Genomic DNA, 24,674 nt, shown 5'->3' with positions numbered 1-24,674 from the left:
TGTGTTCTAAGACATTTCCTTCTAAATCGAGTAACGTTTCTATGGAAACGACAGGATTTTCTTTTGGGATACGACAATCTCATTTCCGATCCACGAATCGTTCTTTACTGCATCCCTCACTCCCAAAAATTGTCGAATTCACACGGAAATTCCGTCGCTATGAAATACGAGTACTATGTGTTCTAAGACATTTCCTTCTAAATCGAGTAACGTTTCTATGGAAACGACAGGATTTTCCTTTGGGATACGACAATCACATTTCCGATCCACTAATCGTTCTTTACTGCATCCCTCACTCCCTAACATTGACGAATTCACACGGAAATTGCGTCGCTATGAAATACGAGTACTATGTGTTCTAAGACATTTCCTTCTAAATCGAGTAACGTTTCTATGGAAACGACAGGATTTTCTTTTGGGATACGACAATCACATTTCCGATCCACTAATCGTTCTTTACTGCATCCCTCACTCCCAAACATTGACGAATTCACACGGAAATTGCGTCGCTATGAAATACGAGTACTATGTGTTCTAAGACATTTCCTACTAAATCGAGTAACGTTTCTATGGAAACGACAGGATTTTATTTTGGGATACGACAATCTCATTTCCGATCCACTAATCCTTCTTTACTGCATCCCTCACTCCCAAACATTGACGAATTCACACGGAAATTGCGTCGCTATGAAATACGAGTACTATGTGTTCTAAGACATTTCCTTCTAAATCGAGTAACGTTTCTATGGAAACGACAGGAATTTCTTTTGGGATACGACAATCACATTCCTGATCAACTAATCGTTCTTTACTGCATCCTTCACTCCCAAACATTGACGAATTCACACGGGAATTGCGTCGCTATGAGATACGAGTACTATGTGTTCTAAGACATTTCCTTCTAAATCGAGTAACGTTTCTATGGAAACGACAGGATTTTGTTTTGGGATACGACAATCACATTTCCGATCCACTTATCCTTGTTTACTGCATCCCTCACTCCCAAACATTGACAAATTCACACGGAAATTCCGTCGCTGTGAAATACGAGTACTATGTGTTCTAAGACATTTCCTTCTAAATCGAGTAACGTTTCTATGGAAACGACAGGATTTTCTTTTGGGATACGACAATCTCATTTCCGACCCACTAATCATTCTTTACTGCATCCCTCACTCCCAAACATTGACGAATTCACACGGAAATTGCGTCGCTATGAAATACGAGTACTATGTGTTCTAAGACATTTCCTTCTAAATCGAGTAACGTTTCTATGGAAACGACAGGATTTTCTTTTGGGATACGACAATCTCATTTCCGATCCACTAATCCTTCTTTACTGCATCCCTCACTCCCAAACATTGACGAATTTACACGGATATTGCGTCGCTATGAAATACGAGTACTATGTGTTCTAAGACATTTCCTTCTAAATCGAGTAACGTTTCTATGGAAACGACAGGATTTTCTTTTGGGATACGACAATCACATTTCCGGTCCACTAATCGTTCTTTACTGCATCCCTCACTCCCAAACATTGACGCATTCACACGGAAATTGCGTCGCTATGAAATACGAGTACTATGTGTTCTAAGACATTTCCTTCTAAATCGAGTAACGTTTCTATGGAAACGACAGGATTTTCTTTTGGGATACGACAATCTCATTTCCGATCCACTAATGGTTCTTTACTGCATCCCTCACTCCCAAACATTGACGAATTCACACGGAAATTGCGTCGCTATGAAATACGAGTACTATGTGTTCTAAGACATTTCCTTCTAAATCGAGTAACGTTTCTATGGAAACGACAGGATTTTCTTTTGGGATACGACAATCACATTTCCGATCCACTAATCGTTCTTTACTGCAACCCTCACTCCCAAACATTGACGAATTCACTCGGAAATTGCGTCGCTACGAAATACGAGTACTATGTGTTAGAAGACACTTCCTTCTAAATCGAGTAACGTTTCTATGGAAACGACAGGATTTTCTTTTGGGGTACGACAATCACATTTACGATCCACTAATCGTTCTTTACTGCATCCCTCACTCCCAAACATTGACGAATTCACACGGAAATTGCGTCGCTATGAAATACGAGTACTATGTGTTCTAAGACATTTCCTTCTAAATCGAGTAACGTTTCTCTGGAAACGACAGGATTTTCTTTTGGGATACGACAATCTCATTTCCGATCCACTAATCGTTCTTTACTGCATCCCTCACTCCCAAACATTGACGAATTCACACGGAAATTGCGTCGCTATGAAATACGAGTACTATGTGTTCTAAGACATTTCCTTATAAATCGAGTAACGTTTCTATGGAAACGACAGGATTTTCTTTTGGGATACGACAATCACATTTCCAATCCACTGATCGTTCTTTACTGCATCCCTCACTCCCAAACATTGACGAATTCACACGGAAATTCCGTCGCTATGAAATACGAGTACGATGTGTTCTAAGACATTTCCTTCTAAATCGAGTAACGTTTCTATGGAAACGACAGGATTTTCTTTTGGGATACGACAATCTCATTTCCGATCCACTAATCGTTTTTTACTGCATCCCTCACTCCCAAACATTGACGAATTCACACGGAAATTGCGTCGCTATGAAATACGAGTACTATGTGTTCTAAGACATTTCCTTCTAAATCGAGTAACGTTTCTATGGAAACGACAGGGTTTTCTTTTGGGATACGACAATCTCATTTCCGATCCACTATTCGTTCTGTACTGCATCCCTCACTCCCAAACATTGACGAATTCACACGGAAATTGCGTTGCTATGAAATACGAGTACTATGTGTTCTAAGACATTTCCTTCTAAATCGAGTAACGTTTCTATGGAAACGACAGGATTTTCTTTTGGGATACGACAATCACATTTCCGATCCAATAATCTTTCTTTACTGCATCCCTCACTCCCAAATATTGACGAATTCACACGGAAATTGCGTCGCTATGAAATACGAGTACTATGTGTTCTAAGACATTTCCTTCTAAATCGAGTAACGTTTCTATGGAAACGACAGGATTTTCTTTTGGGATACGACAATCACATTTCCGATCCACTAATCGTTCTTTACTGCATCCCTCACTCCCAAACATTGACGAATTCACACGGAAATTGCGTTGCTATGAAATACGAGTACTATGTGTTCTAAGACATTTCCTTCTAAATCGAGTAACGTTTCTATGGAAACGACAGGATTTTCTTTTGGGATACGACAATCACATTTCCGATCCACTAATCGTTCTTTACTGCATCCCTCACTCCCAAACATTGACGAATTCACACGGAAATTGCGTCGCTATGAAATACGAGTACTATGTGTTCTAAGACATTTCCTTCTAAATCGAGTAACGTTTCTATGGAAACGACAGGATTTTCTTTTGGGATACGACAATCTCATTTCCGATCCACTAATCGTTCTTTACTGCATCCCTCACTCCCAAACATTGACGAATTCACACGGAAATTCCGTCGCTATGAAATACGAGTACGATGTGTTCTAAGACATTTCCTTCTAAATCGAGTAACGTTTCTATGGAAACGACAGGATTTTCTTTTGTGATACGACAATCTCATTTCCGATCCACTAATCGTTCTTTACTGCATCCCTCACTCCCAAACATTGACGAATTCACACGGAAATTCCGTCGCTATGAAATACGAGTACTATGTGTTCTAAGACATTTCCTTCTAAATCGAGTAACGTTTCTATGGAAACGACAGGGTTTTCTTTTGGGATACGACAATCTCATTTCCGATCCACTATTCGTTCTTTACTGCATCCCTCACTCCCAAACATTGACGAATTCACACGGAAATTGCGTCGCTATGAAATACGAGTACTATGTGTTCTAAGACATTTCCTTCTAAATCGAGTAACGTTTCTATGGAAACGACAGGATTTTCTTTTGGGATACGACAATCACATTTCCGATCCAATAATCGTTCTTTACTGCATCCCTCACTCCCAAATATTGACGAATTCACACGGAAACTGCGTCGCTATGAAATACGAGTACTATGTGTTCTAAGACATTTCCTTCTAAATCGAGTAACGTTTCTATGGAAACGACAGGATTTTCTTTTGGGATACGACAATCACATTTCCAATCCACTAATCGTTCATTACTGCATCTCTCACTCCCAAACATTGACGAATTCACACGGAAATTCCGTCGCTATGTAATAGGAGTACTATGTGTTCTAAGACATTTCCTTCTAAATCGAGTAACGTTTCTATGGAAACGACAGGGTTTTCTTTTGGGATACGACAATCTCATTTCCGATCCACTATTCGTTCTTTACTGCATCCCTCACTCCCAAACATTGACGAATTCACACGGAAATTGCGTTGCTATGAAATACGAGTACTATGTGTTCTAAGACATTTCCTTCTAAATCGAGTAACGTTTCTATGGAAACGACAGGATTTTCTTTTGGGATACGACAATCACATTTCCAATCCACTGATCGTTCTTTACTGCATTCCTCACTCCCACACATTGACGAATTCACACGGAAATTGCGTCGCTATGAAATACTATGTGTTCTAAGACATTTCCTTCTAAATCGAGTAATGTTTCTATGGAAACGACAGGGTTTTCTTTTGGGATACGACAATCTCATTTCCGATCCACTATTCGTTCTTTACTGCATCCCTCACTCCCAAACATTGACGAATTCACACGGAAATTGCGTTGCTATGAAATACGAGTACTATGTGTTCTAAGACATTTCCTTCTAAATCGAGTAACGTTTCTATGGAAACGACAGGATTTTCTTTTGGGATACGACAATCACATTTCCGATCCAATAATCTTTCTTTACTGCATCCCTCACTCCCAAATATTGACGAATTCACACGGAAATTGCGTCGCTATGAAATACGAGTACTATGTGTTCTAAGACATTTCCTTCTAAATCGAGTAACGTTTCTATGGAAACGACAGGATTTTCTTTTGGGATACGACAATCACATTTCCGATCCACTAATCGTTCTTTACTGCATCCCTCACTCCCAAACATTGACGAATTCACACGGAAATTGCGTTGCTATGAAATACGAGTACTATGTGTTCTAAGACATTTCCTTCTAAATCGAGTAACGTTTCTATGGAAACGACAGGATTTTCTTTTGGGATACGACAATCACATTTCCGATCCACTAATCGTTCTTTACTGCATCCCTCACTCCCAAACATTGACGAATTCACACGGAAATTGCGTCGCTATGAAATACGAGTACTATGTGTTCTAAGACATTTCCTTCTAAATCGAGTAACGTTTCTATGGAAACGACAGGATTTTCTTTTGGGATACGACAATCTCATTTCCGATCCACTAATCGTTCTTTACTGCATCCCTCACTCCCAAACATTGACGAATTCACACGGAAATTCCGTCGCTATGAAATACGAGTACGATGTGTTCTAAGACATTTCCTTCTAAATCGAGTAACGTTTCTATGGAAACGTCAGGATTTTCTTTTGTGATACGACAATCTCATTTCCGATCCACTAATCGTTCTTTACTGCATCCCTCACTCCCAAACATTGACGAATTCACACGGAAATTCCGTCGCTATGAAATACGAGTACTATGTGTTCTAAGACATTTCCTTCTAAATCGAGTAACGTTTCTATGGAAACGACAGGGTTTTCTTTTGGGATACGACAATCTCATTTCCGATCCACTATTCGTTCTTTACTGCATCCCTCACTCCCAAACATTGACGAATTCACACGGAAATTGCGTCGCTATGAAATACGAGTACTATGTGTTCTAAGACATTTCCTTCTAAATCGAGTAACGTTTCTATGGAAACGACAGGATTTTCTTTTGGGATACGACAATCACATTTCCGATCCAATAATCGTTCTTTACTGCATCCCTCACTCCCAAATATTGACGAATTCACACGGAAACTGCGTCGCTATGAAATACGAGTACTATGTGTTCTAAGACATTTCCTTCTAAATCGAGTAACGTTTCTATGGAAACGACAGGATTTTCTTTTGGGATACGACAATCACATTTCCAATCCACTAATCGTTCATTACTGCATCTCTCACTCCCAAACATTGACGAATTCACACGGAAATTCCGTCGCTATGTAATAGGAGTACTATGTGTTCTAAGACATTTCCTTCTAAATCGAGTAACGTTTCTATGGAAATGACAGCATTTTCTTTTGGGATACGACAATCTCATTTCCGATCCACTAATCCTTCATTACTGCATCCCTCACCCCCAAACATTGACGAATTCACACGGAAATTGCGTCGCTAAGAAATACGAGTACTATGTGTTCTAAGACATTTCCTTCTAAATCGAGTAACGTTTCTATGGAAACGGTAGGATTTTCTTTTGGGATACGACAATCACATTTCCGATCCACTAATCGTTCTTTACTGCATCCCTCACTCCCAAACATTGACAAATTCACACGGAAATTGCGTCGCTATGAAATACGAGTACTATGTGTTCTAAGACATTTCCTTCTAAATCGAGTAACGTTTCTATGGAAACGACAGGAATTTCTTTTGGGATACGACAATCTCATTTCCGATCCACTAATCGTTCTTTACTGCATCCCTCACTACCAAACACTGACGAATTCACACGGAAATTGCGTCGCTATGAAATACGAGTACTATGTGTTCTAAGACATTTCCTTCTAAATCGAGTAACGTTTCTATGGAAACGACAGGATTTTCTTTTGGGATACGACAATCACATTTCCGATCCACTAATCGTTCTTTACTGCATCCCTCACTCTCAAACTTTGACGAATTCACACGGAAATTCCGTCGCTGTGAAATACGAGTACTATGTGTTCTAAGACATTTCCTTCTAAATCGAGTAACGTTTCTATGGAAACGACAGGATATTCTTTTGGGATACGAAAATCACATTTCCGATCCACTAATCCTTCTTTACTGCATCCCTCACTCCCAAACATTGACGAATTCACACGGAAATTCCGTCGCTGTGAAATACGAGTACTATGTGTACTAAGACATTTCCTTCTAAATCGAGTAACGTTTCTATGGAAACGACAGGATTTTCTTTTGGGATACGACAATCACATTTCCGATCCACTAATCGTTCTTTACTGCAGCCCTTACTCCCAGACATTGACGAACTCACACGGAAATTCCGTCGCTATGAAATACGAGTACTATGTGTTCTAAGACATTTCCTTCTAAATCGAGTAACGTGTCTATGGAACCGACAGGATTTTCTTTTGGGATACGACAATCTCATTTCCAAACCAATAATCCTTCTTTACTGCATCCCTCACTCCCAAACATTGACGAATTCACACGGAAATTCCGTCGCTGTGAAATACGAGTACTATGTGTTCTAAGACGTTTCCTTCTAAATCGAGTAACGTTTCTATGGAAACGCCAGGAATTTCTTTTGGGATACGACAATCTCATTTCCGATCCACTAATCCTACTTTACTGCATCCCTCACTCCCAAACATTGACGAATTCACACGGATATTCCGTCGATGTGAAATACGTGTACTATGTGTTCTAAGACATTTCCTTCTAAATCGAGTAGCGTTTCTATGGAAACGACAGGATTTTCTTTTGGGATACGACAATATCATTTCTGATCCACTAATCCTTCTTTACTGCATCCCTCACTCCCAAACATTGACGAATTCACACGGATATTGCGTCGCTGTGAAATACGAGTACTATGTGTTCTAAGACATTTCCTTCTAAATCGAGTAACGTTTCTATGGAAACGACAGGATTTTCTTTTGGGATACGACAATCACATTTCCGATCCACTAATCATTCTTTACTGCATCCCTCACTCTCAAACTTTGACGAATTCACACGGAAATTCCGTCGCTGTGAAATACGAGTACTATGTGTTCTAAGACATTTCCTTCTAAATCGAGTAACGTTTCTATGGAAACGACAGGATTTTCTTTTGGGATACGAAAATCACATTTCCGATCCACTAATCCTTCTTTACTGCATCCCTCACTCCCAAACATTGACGAATTCACACGGAAATTCCGTCGCTGTGAAATACGAGTACTATGTGTACTAAGACATTTCCTTCTAAATCGAGTAACGTTTCTATGGAAACGACAGGATTTTCTTTTGGGATACGACAATCACATTTCCGATCCACTAATCCTTCTTTACTGCATCCCTCTCTTCCAAACATTGACGAATTCACACGGAAATTCCGTCGCTGTGAAATACGAGTACTATGTGTTCTAAGACATTTCTTTCTAAATCGAGTAGCGTTTCAATGGAAACGACAGGATTTTCTTTTGGGATACGACAATATCATTTCTGATCCACTAATCCCTCTTTACTGCATCCCTCACTCCCAAACATTGACGAATTCACACGGATATTGCGTCGCTGTGAAATACGAGTACTATGTGTTCTAAGACATTTCCTTCTAAATCAAGTAACGTTTCTATGGAAACGACAGGATTTTCTTTTGGGATACGACAATCACATTTGCGATCCACTAATCGTTCTTTACTGCATCCCTCACTCCCAAACATTGACGAATTCACACGGAAATTCCGTCGCTGTGAAATAGGAGTACTATGTGTTCTAAGACATTTCCTTCTACATCGAGTAACGTTCCTATGGAAACGACAGGATTTTCTTTTGGGATACGACAATATCATTTCTGATCCACTAATCCTTCTTTACTGCATCCCTCACTCCCAAACATTGACGAATTCACACGGATATTGCGTCGCTGTGAAATACGAGTACTATGTGTTCTAAGACATTTCCTTCTAAATCGAGTAACGTTTCTATGGAAACGACAGGATTTTCTTTTGAGATACGACAATCACATTTGCGATCCACTAATCGTTCTTTACTGCATCCCTCACTCCCAAACATTGACGAATTCACACGGAAATTCCGTCGCTGTGAAATAGGAGTACTATGTGTTCTAAGACATTTCCTTCTACATCGAGTAACGTTCCTATGGAAACGACAGGATTTTCTTTTGGGATACGACAGTCACATTTCCAATCCACAAATCCTTCTTTACTGCATCCCTCACTCCCAAACATTGACGAATTCACACGGAAATTCCGTCGCCGTGAAATACGAGTACTATGTGTTCTAAGACATTTCCTTCTAAATCGAGTAACGTTTCTATGGAAACGACAGGATTTTCTTTTGGGATACGACAATCACATTTCCGATCCACTAATCGTTCTTTACTGCAGCCCTCACTCCCAGACATTGACGAACTCACACGGAAATTCCGTCGCTATGAAATACGAGTACTATGTGTTCTAAGACATTTCCTTCTAAATCGAGTAACGTTTCTATGGAAACGACAGGATTTCCTTTTGGGATACGACAATCTCATTTCCAAACCAATAATCCTTCTTTACTGCATCCCTCACTCCCAAACATTGACGAATTCACACGGAAATTCCGTCGCTGTGAAATACGAGTACTATGTGTTCTAAGACGTTTCCTTCTAAATCGAGTAACGTGTCTATGGAAACGCCAGGATTTTCTTTTGGGATACGACAATCTCATTTCCGATCCACTAATCCTTCTTTACTGCATCCCTCACTCCCAAACATTGACGAATTCACACGGAAATTCCGTCGCTGTGAAATACGAGTACTATGTGTTCTAAGACATTTCCTTCTAAATCGAGTAACGTTTCTATGGAAACGACAGGATTTTCTTTTGGGATACGACAATCTCATTTCCGATCCACTAATCATTTTTACTGCATCCCTCACTCCCAAAAATTGGTGAATTCACACGGAAATTCCGTCGCTATGAAATACGAGTACTATGTGTTCTAAGACATTTCCTTCTAAATCGAGTAACGATTCTATGGAAACGACAGGATTTTCTTTTGGGATACGACAATCACATTTCCGATCCACTAATCGTTCTTTACTGCATCCCTCACTTCCAAACATTGACGAATTCACACGGAAATTCCGTCGCTATGAAATACGGGTACTATGTGTTCTAAGACATTTCCTTCTAAATCGAGTAACGTTTCTATGGAAACGACAGGATTTTCTTTTGGGATACGACAATCAGATTTCCGATCCACTAATCGTTCTTTACTGCATCCCTCACTCCCAAACATTGACGAATTCACACGGAAATTGCGTCGCTATGAAATACGAGTACTATGTGTTCTAAGACATTTCCTTCTAAATCGAGTAACGTTTCTATGGAAACGACAAGATTTTCTTTTGGGATACGACAATCTCATTTCCGATCCACTAATGGTTCTTTACTGCATCCCTCACTCCCAAACATTGACGAATTCACACGGAAATTGCGTCGCTATGAAATACGAGTACTATGTGTTCTAAGACATTTGCTTCTAAATCGAGTAACGTTTCTATGGAAACGACAGGATTTTCTTTTGGGATACGACAATCACATTTCTGATCCACTAATCCTTCTTTACTGCATCCCTCACTCCCAAACATTGACGAATGCACACGGAAATTGCGTCGCTATGAAATACGAGTACTATGTGTTCTAAGACATTTCCTTCTAAATCGAGTAACGTTTCTATGGAAACGACAGGATTTTCTTTTGGGATACGACAATCACATTTCCGATCTACTAATCGTTCTTTACTGCATCCCTCACTCCCAAACTTTGACGAATTCACACGGAAATTCCGTCGCTGTGAAATACGAGTACTATGTGTTCTAAGACATTTCCTTCTAAATCGAGTAACGTTTCTATGGAAACGACAGGATTTTCTTTTGGGATACGACAATCACATTTCCGATCCACTAATCCTTCTTTACTGCATCCCTCACTCCCAAACATTGACGAATTCACACGGAAATTCCGTCGCTGTGAAATACGAGTACTATGTGTACTAAGACATTTCCTTCTAAATCGAGTAACGTTTCTATGGAAACGACAGGATTTTCTTTTGGGATACGACAATCACATTTCCGATCCACTAATCCTTCTTTACTGCATCCCTCACTCCCAAACATTGACGAATTCACACGGAAATTCCGTCGCTGTGAAGTACGAGTACTATGTGTTCTAAGACATTTCCTTCTAAATCGAGTAGCGTTTCTATGGAAACAACAGGATTTTCTTTTGGGATACGACAATCTCATTTCCGATCCATTAATCCTTCTTTACTGCATCCCTCACTCCCAAACATTGACGAATTCACACGGATATTGCGTCGCTGTGAAATACGAGTACTATGTGTTCTAAGACATTTCCTTCTAAATCGAGTAACGTTTCTATGGAAACGACAGGATTTTCTTTTGGGATACGACAATCACATTTCCGATCCACTAATCGTTCTTTACTGCATCCCTCAGTCCCAAACATTGACGAATTCACACGGAAATTCCGTCGCTGTGAAATACGAGTACTATGTGTTCTAAGACATTTCCTTCTACATCGAGTAACGTTCCTACGGAAACGACAGGATTTTCTTTTGGGATACGACAATCACATTTCCAATCCACAAATCCTTCTTTACTGCATCCCTCACTCCCAAACATTGACGAATTCACACGGAAATTCCGTCGCCGTGAAATACGAGTACTATGTGTTCTAAGACATTTCCTTATAAATCGAGTAACGTTTCTATGGAAACGACAGGATTTTCTTTTGGGACACGACAATCACATTTCCGATCCACTAATCGTTCTTTACTGCAGCCCTCACTCCCAAACATTGACGAACTCACACGGAAATTCCGTCGCTGTGAAATACGAGTACTATGTGTTCTAAGACATTTCCTTCTAAATCGAGTAACGTTTCTATGGAAACGACAGGATTTTCTTTTGGGATACGACAATCTCATTTCCAAACCAATAATCCTTCTTTACTGCATCCCTCACTCCCAAACATTGACGAATTCACACTGAAATTCCGTCGCTGTGAAATACGAGTACTATGTGTTCTAAGACGTTTCCTTCTAAATCGAGTAACGTTTCTATGGAAACGCCAGGATTTTCTTTTGGGATACGACAATCTCATTTCCGATCCACTAATCCTTCTTTACTGCATCCCTCACTCCCAAACATTGATGAATTCACACGGAAATTCCGTCGATGTGAAATACGTGTACTATGTGTTCTAAGACTTTTCCTTCTAAATCGAGTAACGTTTCTATGGAAACGACAGGATTTTCTTTTGGGATACGACAATCACATTTCCGATCCACTAATCCTTCTTTACTGCATCCCTCACTCCCAAACATTGACGAATTCACACGGAAATTCCGTCGCTGTGAAATACGAGTACTATGTGTTCTAAGACATTTCCTTCTAAATCGAGTAACGTTTCTATGGAAACGACAGGATTTTCTTTTGGGATACGACAATCTCATTTCCGATCCACTAATCATTCTTTACTGCATCCCTCACTCCCAAAAATTGATGAATTCACACGGAAATTCCGTCGCTATGAAATACGAGTACTATGTGTTCTAAGACATTTCCTTCTAAATCGAGTAACGTTTCTATGGAAACGACAGGATTTTCTTTTGGGATACGACAATCACATTTCCGATCCACTAATCGTTCTTTACTGCATCCCTCACTCCCAAACATTGACGAATTCACACGGAAATTGCGTCGCTATGAAATACGAGTACCATGTGTTCTAAGACATTTCCTTCTAAATCGAGTAACGTTTCTATGGAAACGACAGGATTTACTTTTGGGATACGACAATCACATTTCCGATCCACTAATCGTTCTTTACTGCATCCCTCACTCCCAAACATTGACGAATTCACACGGAAATTGCGTAGCTATGAAATACGAGTACTATGTGTTCTAAGACATTTCCTTCTAAATCGAGTAACGTTTCTATGGAAACGAATGGATTTTCTTTTGGGATACTACAATCTCATTTCCGATCCACTAATCCTTCTTTACTGCATCCCTCACTCCCAAACATTGACGAATTCACAAGGAAATTGCGTCGCTATGAAATACGAGTACTATGTGTTCTAAGACATTTCCTTCTAAATCGAGTAACGTTTCTATGGAAACGACAGGATTTCCTTTTGGCATACGACAATCACATTTCCGATCCACTAATCCTTCTTTACTGCATCCCTCACTCCCAAACATTGACGAATTCACACGGAAATTCCGTCGCTGTGAAATACGAGTACTATGTGTTCTAAGACATTTCCTTCTAAATCGTGTAACGTTTCTATGGAGGCGACAGGATTTTCTTTTGGGATACGACAATCTCATTTCCGATCCACTAATCGTTCTTTACTGCATCCCTCACTCCCAAACATTGACGAATTCACACGGAAATTCCGTCGCTATGAAATACGAGTACTATGTGTTCTAAGACATTTCCTTCTAAATCGAGTAACGTTTCTATGGAAACGACAAGATTTTCTTTTGGGATACGACAATCTCATTTCCGATCCACTAATGGTTCTTTACTGCATCCCTCACTCCCAAACATTGACGAATTCACACGGAAATTGCGTCGCTATGAAATACGAGTACTATGTGTTCTAAGACATTTGCTTCTAAATCGAGTAACGTTTCTATGGAGACGACAGGATTTTCTTTTGGGATACGACAATCACATTTCCGATCCACTAATCCTTCTTTACTGCATCCCTCACTCCCAAATATTGACGAATTCACACGGAAATTGCGTCGCTATGAAATACGAGTACTATGTGTTCTAAGACATTTCCTTCTAAATCGAGTAACGTTTCCATGGAAACGACAGGATTTTCTTTTGGGATACGACAATCACATTTCGATCCACTAATCGTTCTTTACTGCATCCCTCACTCCCAAACATTGACGAATTCACACGGAAATTGCGTCGCTATGAAATACGAGTACTATGTGTTCTAAGACATTTCCTTCTAAATCGAGTAACGTTTCTATGGAAACGACAGGATTTTCTTTTGGGATACGACAATCTCATTTCCGATCCACTAATCGTTCTTTACTGCATCCCTCACTCCCAAACATTGACGAATTCACACGGAAATTCCGTCGCTATGAAATACGACTACTATGTGTTCTAAGACATTTCCTTCTAAATCGAGTAACGTTTCTATGGAAACGACAGGAATTTCTTTTGGGATACGACAATCACATTTCCGATCCACTAATCGTTCTTTACTGCATCCCTCACTCCCAAACATTGACGAATTCACACGGAAATTGCGTCGCTATGAAATACGAGTACTATGTGTTCTAAGACATTTCCTTCTAAATCGAGTAACGTTTGTATGGAAACGACAGGATTTTCTTTTGGGATACAACAATCACATTTCCGAACCAGTAATCGTTTTTTACTGCATCCATCACTCCCAAACATTGACGAATTCACACGGAAATTCCGTCGCTATGAAATACGAGTACTATGTGTTCTAAGACATTTCCTTCTAAATCGAGTAACGTTTCTATGGAAACGACAGGAATATCTTTTGGGATACGACAATCACATTTCCGATCCACTAATCGTTCTTTACTGCATCCCTCACTCCCAAACATTGACGAATTCACACGGAAATTGCGTCGCTATGAAATACGAGTACTATGTGTTCTAAGACATTTCCTTCTAAATCGAGTAACGTTTCTATGGAAACGACAGGATTTTCTTTTGGGATACGACAATCTCATTTCCGATCCACTAATCGTTCTTTACTGCATCCCTCACTCCCAAACATTGACGAATTCACACGGAAATTCCGTCGCTATGAAATACGAGTACTATGTGTTCTAAGACATTTCCTTCTACATCGAGTAACGTTCCTACGGAAACGACAGGATTTTCTTTTGGGATACGACAATCACATTTCCAATCCACAAATCCTTCTTTACTGCATCCCTCACTCCCAAACATTGACGAATTCACACGGAAATTCCGTCGCCGTGAAATACGAGTACTATGTGTTCTAAGACATTTCCTTATAAATCGAGTAACGTTTCTATGGAAACGACAGGATTTTCTTTTGGGACACGACAATCACATTTCCGATCCACTAATCGTTCTTTACTGCAGCCCTCACTCCCAAACATTGACGAACTCACACGGAAATTCCGTCGCTGTGAAATACGAGTACTATGTGTTCTAAGACATTTCCTTCTAAATCGAGTAACGTTTCTATGGAAACGACAGGATTTTCTTTTGGGATACGACAATCTCATTTCCAAACCAATAATCCTTCTTTACTGCATCCCTCACTCCCAAACATTGACGAATTCACACTGAAATTCCGTCGCTGTGAAATACGAGTACTATGAGTTCTAAGACGTTTCCTTCTAAATCGAGTAACGTTTCTATGGAAACGCCAGGATTTTCTTTTGGGATACGACAATCTCATTTCCGATCCACTAATCCTTCTCTACTGCATCCCTCACTCCCAAACTTTGATGAATTCACACGGAAATTCCGTCGATGTGAAATACGTGTACTATGTGTTCTAAGACTTTTCCTTCTAAATCGAGTAACGTTTCTATGGAAACGACAGGATTTTCTTTTGGGATACGACAATCACATTTCCGATCCACTAATCCTTCTTTACTGCATCCCTCACTCCCAAACATTGACGAATTCACACGGAAATTCCGTCGCTGTGAAATACGAGTACTATGTGTTCTTAGACATTTCCTTCTAAATCGAGTAACGTTTCTATGGAAACGACAGGATTTTCTTTTGGGATACGACAATCTCATTTCCGATCCACTAATCATTCTTTACTGCATCCCTCACTCCCAAAAATTGATGAATTCACACGGAAATTCCGTCGCTATGAAATACGAGTACTATGTGTTCTAAGACATTTCCTTCTAAATCGAGTAACGTTTCTATGGAAACGACAGGATTTTCTTTTGGGATACGACAATCACATTTCCGATCCACTAATCGTTCTTTACTGCATCCCTCACTCCCAAACATTGACGAATTCACACGGAAATTGCGTCGCTATGAAATACGAGTACCATGTGTTCTGAGACATTTCCTTCTAAATCGAGTAACGTTTCTATGGAAACGACAGGATTTACTTTTGGGATACGACAATCACATTTCCGATCCACTAATCGTTCTTTACTGCATCCCTCACTCCCAAACATTGACGAATTCACACGGAAATTGCGTAGCTATGAAATACGAGTACTATGTGTTCTAAGACATTTCCTTCTAAATCGAGTAACGTTTCTATGGAAACGAATGGATTTTCTTTTGGGATACTACAATCTCATTTCCGATCCACTAATCCTTCTTTACTGCATCCCTCACTCCCAAACATTGACGAATTCACAAGGAAATTGCGTCGCTATGAAATACGAGTACTATGTGTTCTAAGACATTTCCTTCTAAATCGAGTAACGTTTCTATGGAAACGACAGGATTTCCTTTTGGCATACGACAATCACATTTCCGATCCACTAATCCTTCTTTACTGCATCCCTCACTCCCAAACATTGACGAATTCACACGGAAATTCCGTCGCTGTGAAATACGAGTATTATGTGTTCTAAGACATTTCCTTCTAAATCGTGTAACGTTTCTATGGAGGCGACAGGATTTTCTTTTGGGATACGACAATCTCATTTCCGATCCACTAATCGTTCTTTACTGCATCCCTCACTCCCTAACATTGACGAATTCACACGGAAATTCCGTCGCTATGAAATACGAGTACTATGTGTTCTAAGACATTTCCTTCTAAATCGAGTAACGTTTCTATGGAAACGACAAGATTTTCTTTTGGGATACGACAATCTCATTTCCGATCCACTAATGGTTCTTTACTGCATCCCTCACTCCCAAACATTGACGAATTCACACGGAAATTGCGTCGCTATGAAATACGAGTACTATGTGTTCTAAGACATTTGCTTCTAAATCGAGTAACGTTTCTATGGAGACGACAGGATTTTCTTTTGGGATACGACAATCACATTTCCGATCCACTAATCCTTCTTTACTGCATCCCTCACTCCCAAATATTGACGAATTCACACGGAAATTGCGTCGCTATGAAATACGAGTACTATGTGTTCTAAGACATTTCCTTCTAAATCGAGTAACGTTTCCATGGAAACGACAGGATTTTCTTTTGGGATACGACAATCACATTTCGATCCACTAATCGTTCTTTACTGCATCCCTCACTCCCAAACATTGACGAATTCACACGGAAATTGCGTCGCTATGAAATACGAGTACTATGTGTTCTAAGACATTTCCTTCTAAATCGAGTAACGTTTCTATGGAAACGACAGGATTTTCTTTTGGGATACGACAATCTCATTTCCGATCCACTAATCGTTCTTTACTGCATCCCTCACTCCCAAACATTGACGAATTCACACGGAAATTCCGTCGCTATGAAATACGAGTACTATGTGTTCTAAGACATTTCCTTCTAAATCGAGTAACGTTTCTATGGAAACGACAGGAATTTCTTTTGGGATACGACAATCACATTTCCGATCCACTAATCGTTCTTTACTGCATCCCTCACTCCCAAACATTGACGAATTCACACGGAAATTGCGTCGCTATGAAATACGAGTACTATGTGTTCTAAGACATTTCCTTCTAAATCGAGTAACGTTTCTATGGAAACGACAGGATTTTCTTTTGGGATACAACAATCACATTTCCGATCCAGTAATCGTTTTTTACTGCATCCATCACTCCCAAACATTGACGAATTCACACGGACATTGCGTCGCTATGAAATACGAGTACTATGTGTTCTAAGACATATCCTTCTAAATCGAGTAACGTTTCTATGGAAACGACAGGATTTTCTTTTGGGATACGACAATCTCATTTCCGATCCACTAATCGTTCTTTACTGCATCCCTCACTCCCAAACATTGACGAATTCTAACGGAAGTTGCGTCGCTATGAAATGCGAGTACTATGTGTTCTAAGACATTTCCTTCTAAATCGAGTAACGTTTCTATGGAAACGACAGGATTTTCTTTTGGGATACGACAATCTCATTTCCGATTCACTAATCCTTCTTTACTGCATCCCTCACTCCCACACATTGACGAATTCACACGGAAATTGCGTCGCTATGAAATACGATACTATGTGTTCTAAGACATTTCCTTCTAAATCGAGTAACGTTTGTATGGAAACGACAGGATTTTCTTTTGGGATACAACAATCACATTTCCGATCCAGTAATCGTTTTTTACTGCATCCATCACTCCCAAACATTGACGAATTCACACGGACATTGCGTCGCTATGAAATACGATACTATGTGTTCTAAGACATTTCCTTCTAAATCGAGTAACGTTTCTATGGAAACGACAGGATTTTCTTTTGGGATACGACAATCTCATTTCCGATCCACTAATCCTTCTTTACTGCATCCCTCACTCCCACACATTGACGAATTCACACGGAAATTGCGTCGCTATGAAATACGAGTACTATGTCTTCTAAGACATTTCCTTCTAAATCGAGTAACTTTTCTATGGAAACGACAGGATTTTCTTTTGGGATACGACAATCTCATTTCCGATCCACTAATCCTTCTTTACTGCATCCCTCACTCCCAAACATTGACGAATTCACACGGAAATTCCGTCGCTATGAAATACGAGTACTATGTGTTCTAAGACATTTCCTTCTAAATCGAGCAACGTTTCTATGGAAACGACAGGATTTTCTTTTGGGATACGACAATCACATTTCCAATCCACTAATCCTTCTTTACTGCATCCCTCACTCCCAAACATTGACGATTTCACACGGAAATTCCGTCGCTATGAAATACGAGTACTATGTGTTCTAAGACATTTCCTTCTAAATCGAGTAACGTTTCTATGGAAACGACAGGATTTTCTTTTGGGATACGACAATCTCATTTCCGATCCACTAATCCTTCTTTACTGCATCCCTCAATCCCACACATTGACGAATTCACACGGAAATTGCGTCGCTATGAAATACGAGTACTATGTGTTCTAAGACATTTCCTTCTAAATCGAGAAACGTTTCTATGGAAACGACAGGATTTTCTTTTGGGATACGACAGTCTCATTTCCGATCCACTAATTCTTCTTTACTGCATCCCTCACTCCCACACATTGACGAATTCACACGGAAATTGCGTCGCTATGAAATACGAGTACTATGGGTTCTACGACTTCTCCTTCTAAATCGAGTAACGTTTCTATGGAAACGACAGGATTTTCTTTTGGGATACGACAATCTCATTTCCGATCCACTAAACCTTCTTTACTGCATCCCTCACTCCCACACATTGACGAATTCACACGGAAATTGCGTCGCTATGAAATACGAGTACAATGGGTTCTATGACTTCTCCTTCTAAATCGTGTAACGTTTCTATGGAAACGACAGGATTTTCTTTTGGGATACGACAATCACATTTCCGATCCACTAATCCTTCTTTACTGCATCCCTCACTCCCAAACATTGACGAATTCACTTGGAAATTCAGTCGCTATGAAATACGAGTACTATGTGTTCTAAGACATTTCCCTCTAAATCGAGGAACGTTTCTATGGAAACGACAGGATTTTCTTTTGGGATACGACAATCACATTTCCGACCCACTAATCCTTCTTTACTGCATCCCTCACTCCCAAACATTGACGAATTCACACGGAAATTGCGTCGCTATGAAATACGAGTACTATGTGTTCTAAGACATTTCCTTCTAAATCGTGTAACGTTTCTATGGAAATGACAGGATTTTCTTTTGGGATACGACAATCTCATTTCCGATCCACTAATCCTTCTTTACTGCATCCCTCACTCCCACACATTGACGAATTCACACGGAAATTGCGTCGCTATGAAATACGAGTACTATGTGTTCTAAGACATTTCCTTCTAAATCGTGTAACGTTTCTATGGAAATGACAGGATTTTCTTTTGGGATACGACAATCTCATTTCCGATCCACTAATCCTTCTTTACTGCATCCCTCACTCCCACACATTGACGAATTCACACGGAAATTGCGTCGCTATGAAATACGAGTACTATGGGTTCTATGACTTCTCCTTCTACATCGTGTAACGTTTCTATGGAAACGACAGGATTTTCTTTTGGGATACGACAATCTCATTTCCGATCCACTAATCCTTCTTTACTGCATCCCTCACTCCCAAACATTGACGAATTCACACGGAAATTGCGTCGCTATGAAATACGAGTACTATGTGTTCTAAGACATTTCCTTCTAAATCGTGTAACGTTTCTATGGAAATGACAGGATTTTCTTTTGGGATACGACAATCTCATTTCCGATCCACTAATCCTTCTTTACTGCATCCCTCACTCCCACACATTGACGAATTCACACGGAAATTGCGTCGCTATGAAATACGAGTACTATGGGTTCTATGACTTCTCCTTCTAAATCGTGTAACGTTTCTATGGAAACGACAGGATTTTCTTTTGGGATACGACAATCTCATTTCCGATCCACTAATCCTTCTTTACTGCATCCCTCACTCCCACACATTGACGAATTCACACGGAAATTCAGTCGCTATGAAATATGAGTACTATGTATTCTAAGACATTTCCTTCTAAATCGAGTAACGTTTCTATGGAAACGACAGGATTTTCTTTTGGGATACGACAATCACATTTTCGATCCACTAATCCTTCTTTACTGCATCCCTCACTCCCAAACATTGACGAATTCACACGGAAATTCCATCGATGTGAATTACGAGTACTATGTGTTCTAAGACATTTCCTTCTAAATCGAGTAACGTTTCTATGGAAACGACAGGATTTTCTTTTGGGATACGACAATCTCATTTCCGATCCACTAATCGTTCTTTACTGCATCCCTCACTCCCAAACATTGAAGAATTCACACGGAAATTGCGTCGCTATGAAATACGAGTACTATGTGTTCTAAGACATTTCCTTCTAAATCGAGTAACGTTTCTATGGAAACGACAGGATTTTCTTTTGGGATACGACAATCTCATTTCCGATCCACTAATCCTTCTTTACTGCATCCCTCACTCCCAAACATTGACGAATTCACACGGATATTGCGTCGCTATGAAATACGAGTACTACGTGTTCTAAGACATTTCCTTCTAGATCGAGTAACGTTTCTATGGAAACGACAGGATTTTCTTTTGGGATACGACAATCACATTTCCGATCCACTAATCGTTCTTTACTGCATCCCTCCCTCCCAAACATTGACGAATTCACACGGAAACTGCGTCGCTATGAAATACGAGTACTATGTGTTCTAGGACATTTCCTTCTCAATCGAGTAACGTTTCTATGGAAACGACAGGATTTTCTTTTGGGATACGACAATCTCATTTCCGATCCACTAATGGTTGTTTACTGCATCCCTCACTCCCAAACATTGACGAATACACACGGAAATTGCGTCGCTATGAAATACGAGTACTATGTGTTCTAAGACATTTCCTTCTAAATCGAGTAACGTTTCTATGGAAACGACAGGATTTTCTTTTGGGATACGGCAATCACATTTCCGATCCACTAATCCTTCTTTACTGCATCCCTCACTCCCAAACATTGACGAATTCACAGGGAAATTCCGTCGCTGTGAAATTCGAGTACTATGTGTTCTAAGACATTTCCTTCTAAATCGAGTAACGTTTCTATGGAAACGACAGGATTTTCTTTTGGGATACGACAATCTCATTTCCGATCCACTAATCCTTCTTTACTGCATCCCTCACTCCCAAACATTGACGAATTCACACGGATATTGCGTCGCTATGAAATACGAGTACTATGTGTTCTAAGGCATTTCCTTCTAAATCGAGTAACGTTTCTATGGAAACGACAGGATTTTCTTTTGGGATACGACAATCACATTTCCGATCCACTAATGGTTCTTTACTGCATCCCTCACTCCCAAACATTGACGAATTCACACGGAAATTCCGTCGCTATGAAATACGAGTACTATGTGTTCTAAAACATTTCCTTCTACATCGAGTAACGTTTCTATGGAAACGACAGGATTTCCTTTTGGGATACGACAATCACATTTCCGATCCACTAATCCTCCTTTACTGCATCCCTCACTCCCAAACATTGACGAATTCACACGGAAATTGCGTCGCTATGAAATACGAGTACTATGTGTTCTAAGACATTTCCTTCTAAATCGAGTAACGTTTCTATGGAAACGACAGGATTTTCTTTTGGGATACGACAATCTCATTTCCGATCCACTAATCCTTCTTTACTGCATCCCTCACTCCCAAACATTGACGATTTCACACGGAAATTGCGTCGCTATGAATTACGAGTACTTTGTGTTCTAAGACATTTCCTTCTAAATCGAGCAACGTTTCGATGAAAACGACAGGAATTTCTTTTGGGATACGACAATCACATTTCCGATCCACTAATCGTTCTTTACTGCATCCCTCACTCCCAAACATCGACGAATTCACACGGAAATTGCGTCGCTATGAAATACGAGTACTATGTGTTCTAAGACATTTCCATCTAAATCGAGTAACGTTTCTATGGAAACGACAGGATTTTCTTTTGGGATACGACAATCTCATTTCCGGTCCACTAATCGATCTTTACTGCATCCCTCACTCCCAAACATTGACGAATTCACACGGAAATTCCGTCGCTATGAAATACGAGTACTATGTGTTCTAAGACATTTCCTTCTAAATCGAGTAACGTTTCTATGAAAACGACAGGATTTTGTTTTGGGATACGACAATCTCATTTCCGATCCACCAATCGTTCTTTACTGCATCCCTCACTCCCAAACATTGACGAATTCACACGGAAATTCCGTCGCTATGAAATACGAGTACTAAGTGTTCTTAGACATTTCTTTCTAAATTGAGTAACGTTTCTATGGAAACGACAGGATTTTCTTTTGGGATACGACAATCTCATTTCCGATCCACTAATCGTTCTTTACTGCATCCCTCACTCCCAAACATTGACGAATTCACACGGAAATTCCGTCGCTATGAAATACGAGTACTATGTGTTCTAAGACATTTCCTTCTAAATCGAGTAACGTTTCTATGGAAACGACAGGATTTTCTTTTGGGATACGACAATCTCATTTCCGATCCACTAATCCTTCTTTACTGCATCCCTCACTCCCAAACATTAACGAATTCACACGGATATTGCGTCGCTATGAAATACGAGTACTATGTGTTCTAAGACATTTCCTTCTAAATCGAGTAACGTTTCTATGGAAACGACAGGATTTTCTTTTGGGATACGACAATCACATTTCCGACCCACTAATCGTTCTTTACTGCATCCCTCACTCAAAAACATTGACGCATTCACACGGAAATTGCGTCGCTATGAAATACGAGTACCATGTGTTCTAAAACATTTCCTTCAAAATCGAGTAACGTTTCTATGGAAACGACAGGATTTTCTATTGGGATACGACAATCACATTTCCGATCCACTAATCGTTCTTTACTGCATCCCTCACTCCCAAACATTGACGAATTCACACGGAAATTGCGTCGCTATGAAATACGAGTACTATGTGTTCTAAGACATTTCCTTCTAAATCGAGTAACGTTTCTGTGGAAACGACAGGATTTTCTTTTGGGATACGACAATCACATTTCCGATCCACTAATCCTTCTTTACTGCATCCCTCACTCCCAAGCATTGACGAATTCACACGGAAATTCCGTCGCTATGAATTACGACTACTATGTGTTCTAAGACATTTCCTTCTAAATCGAGTAACGTTTCTATGGAAACGACGAGATTTTCTTTTGGGATACGACAATCTCATTACCGATCCACTAATCCTTCTTTACTGCATCCCTCACTCCCACGCATTGACGAATTCACACGGAAATTGCGTCGCTATGAAATACGAGTACTATGTGTTCTAAGACATTTCCTTCTAAATCGAGTAACGTTTCTATGGAAGCGACAGGATTTTCTTTTGGGATACGACAATCTCATTTCCGATCCACTAATCCTTCTTTACTGCATCCCTCACTCCCAAACAATAACGAATTCACACGGAAATTCCGTCGCTATGAAATACGAGTACTATGTGTTCTAAGACATTTCCTTCTAAATCGAGCAACGTTTCTGTGGAAACAACAGGATTTTCTTTTGGGATACGACAATCACATTTCCGATCCACTAATCGTTCTTTACTGCATCTCTCACTCCCAAACATTGACGAATTCACACGGAAATTCCGTCGCTATGAAATACGAGTACTATGTGTTGTAAGACATTTCCTTCTAAATCGTGTAACGTTTCTATGGAAACGACAGGATTTTCTTTTGGGATACGACAATCTCGTTTCCGATCCACTAATCCTTCTTTACTGCATCCCTCACTCCCACACATTGACGAATTCACACGGAAATTGCGTCGCTATGAAATACGAGTACTATGTGTTCTAAGACATTTCCTTCTAAATCGAGTAACGTTTCTATGGAAACGACAGGATTTTCTTTTGGGATACGACAATCTCATTTCCGATCCACTAATCCTTCTTTACTGCATCCCTCACTCGCACACATTGACGAATTCACACGGAAATCGCGTCACTATGAAATACGAGGACTATGTGTTCTAAGACATTTCCTTCTAAATCGAGTAACGTTTCTATGG

This window comes from Schistocerca serialis, chromosome 6 (assembly GCF_023864345.2).
Source record: "Schistocerca serialis cubense isolate TAMUIC-IGC-003099 chromosome 6, iqSchSeri2.2, whole genome shotgun sequence".
Taxonomy (NCBI): Eukaryota; Metazoa; Arthropoda; class Insecta; order Orthoptera; family Acrididae; genus Schistocerca; species Schistocerca serialis.
Note: the sequence above shows the minus strand (reverse complement) of the source record.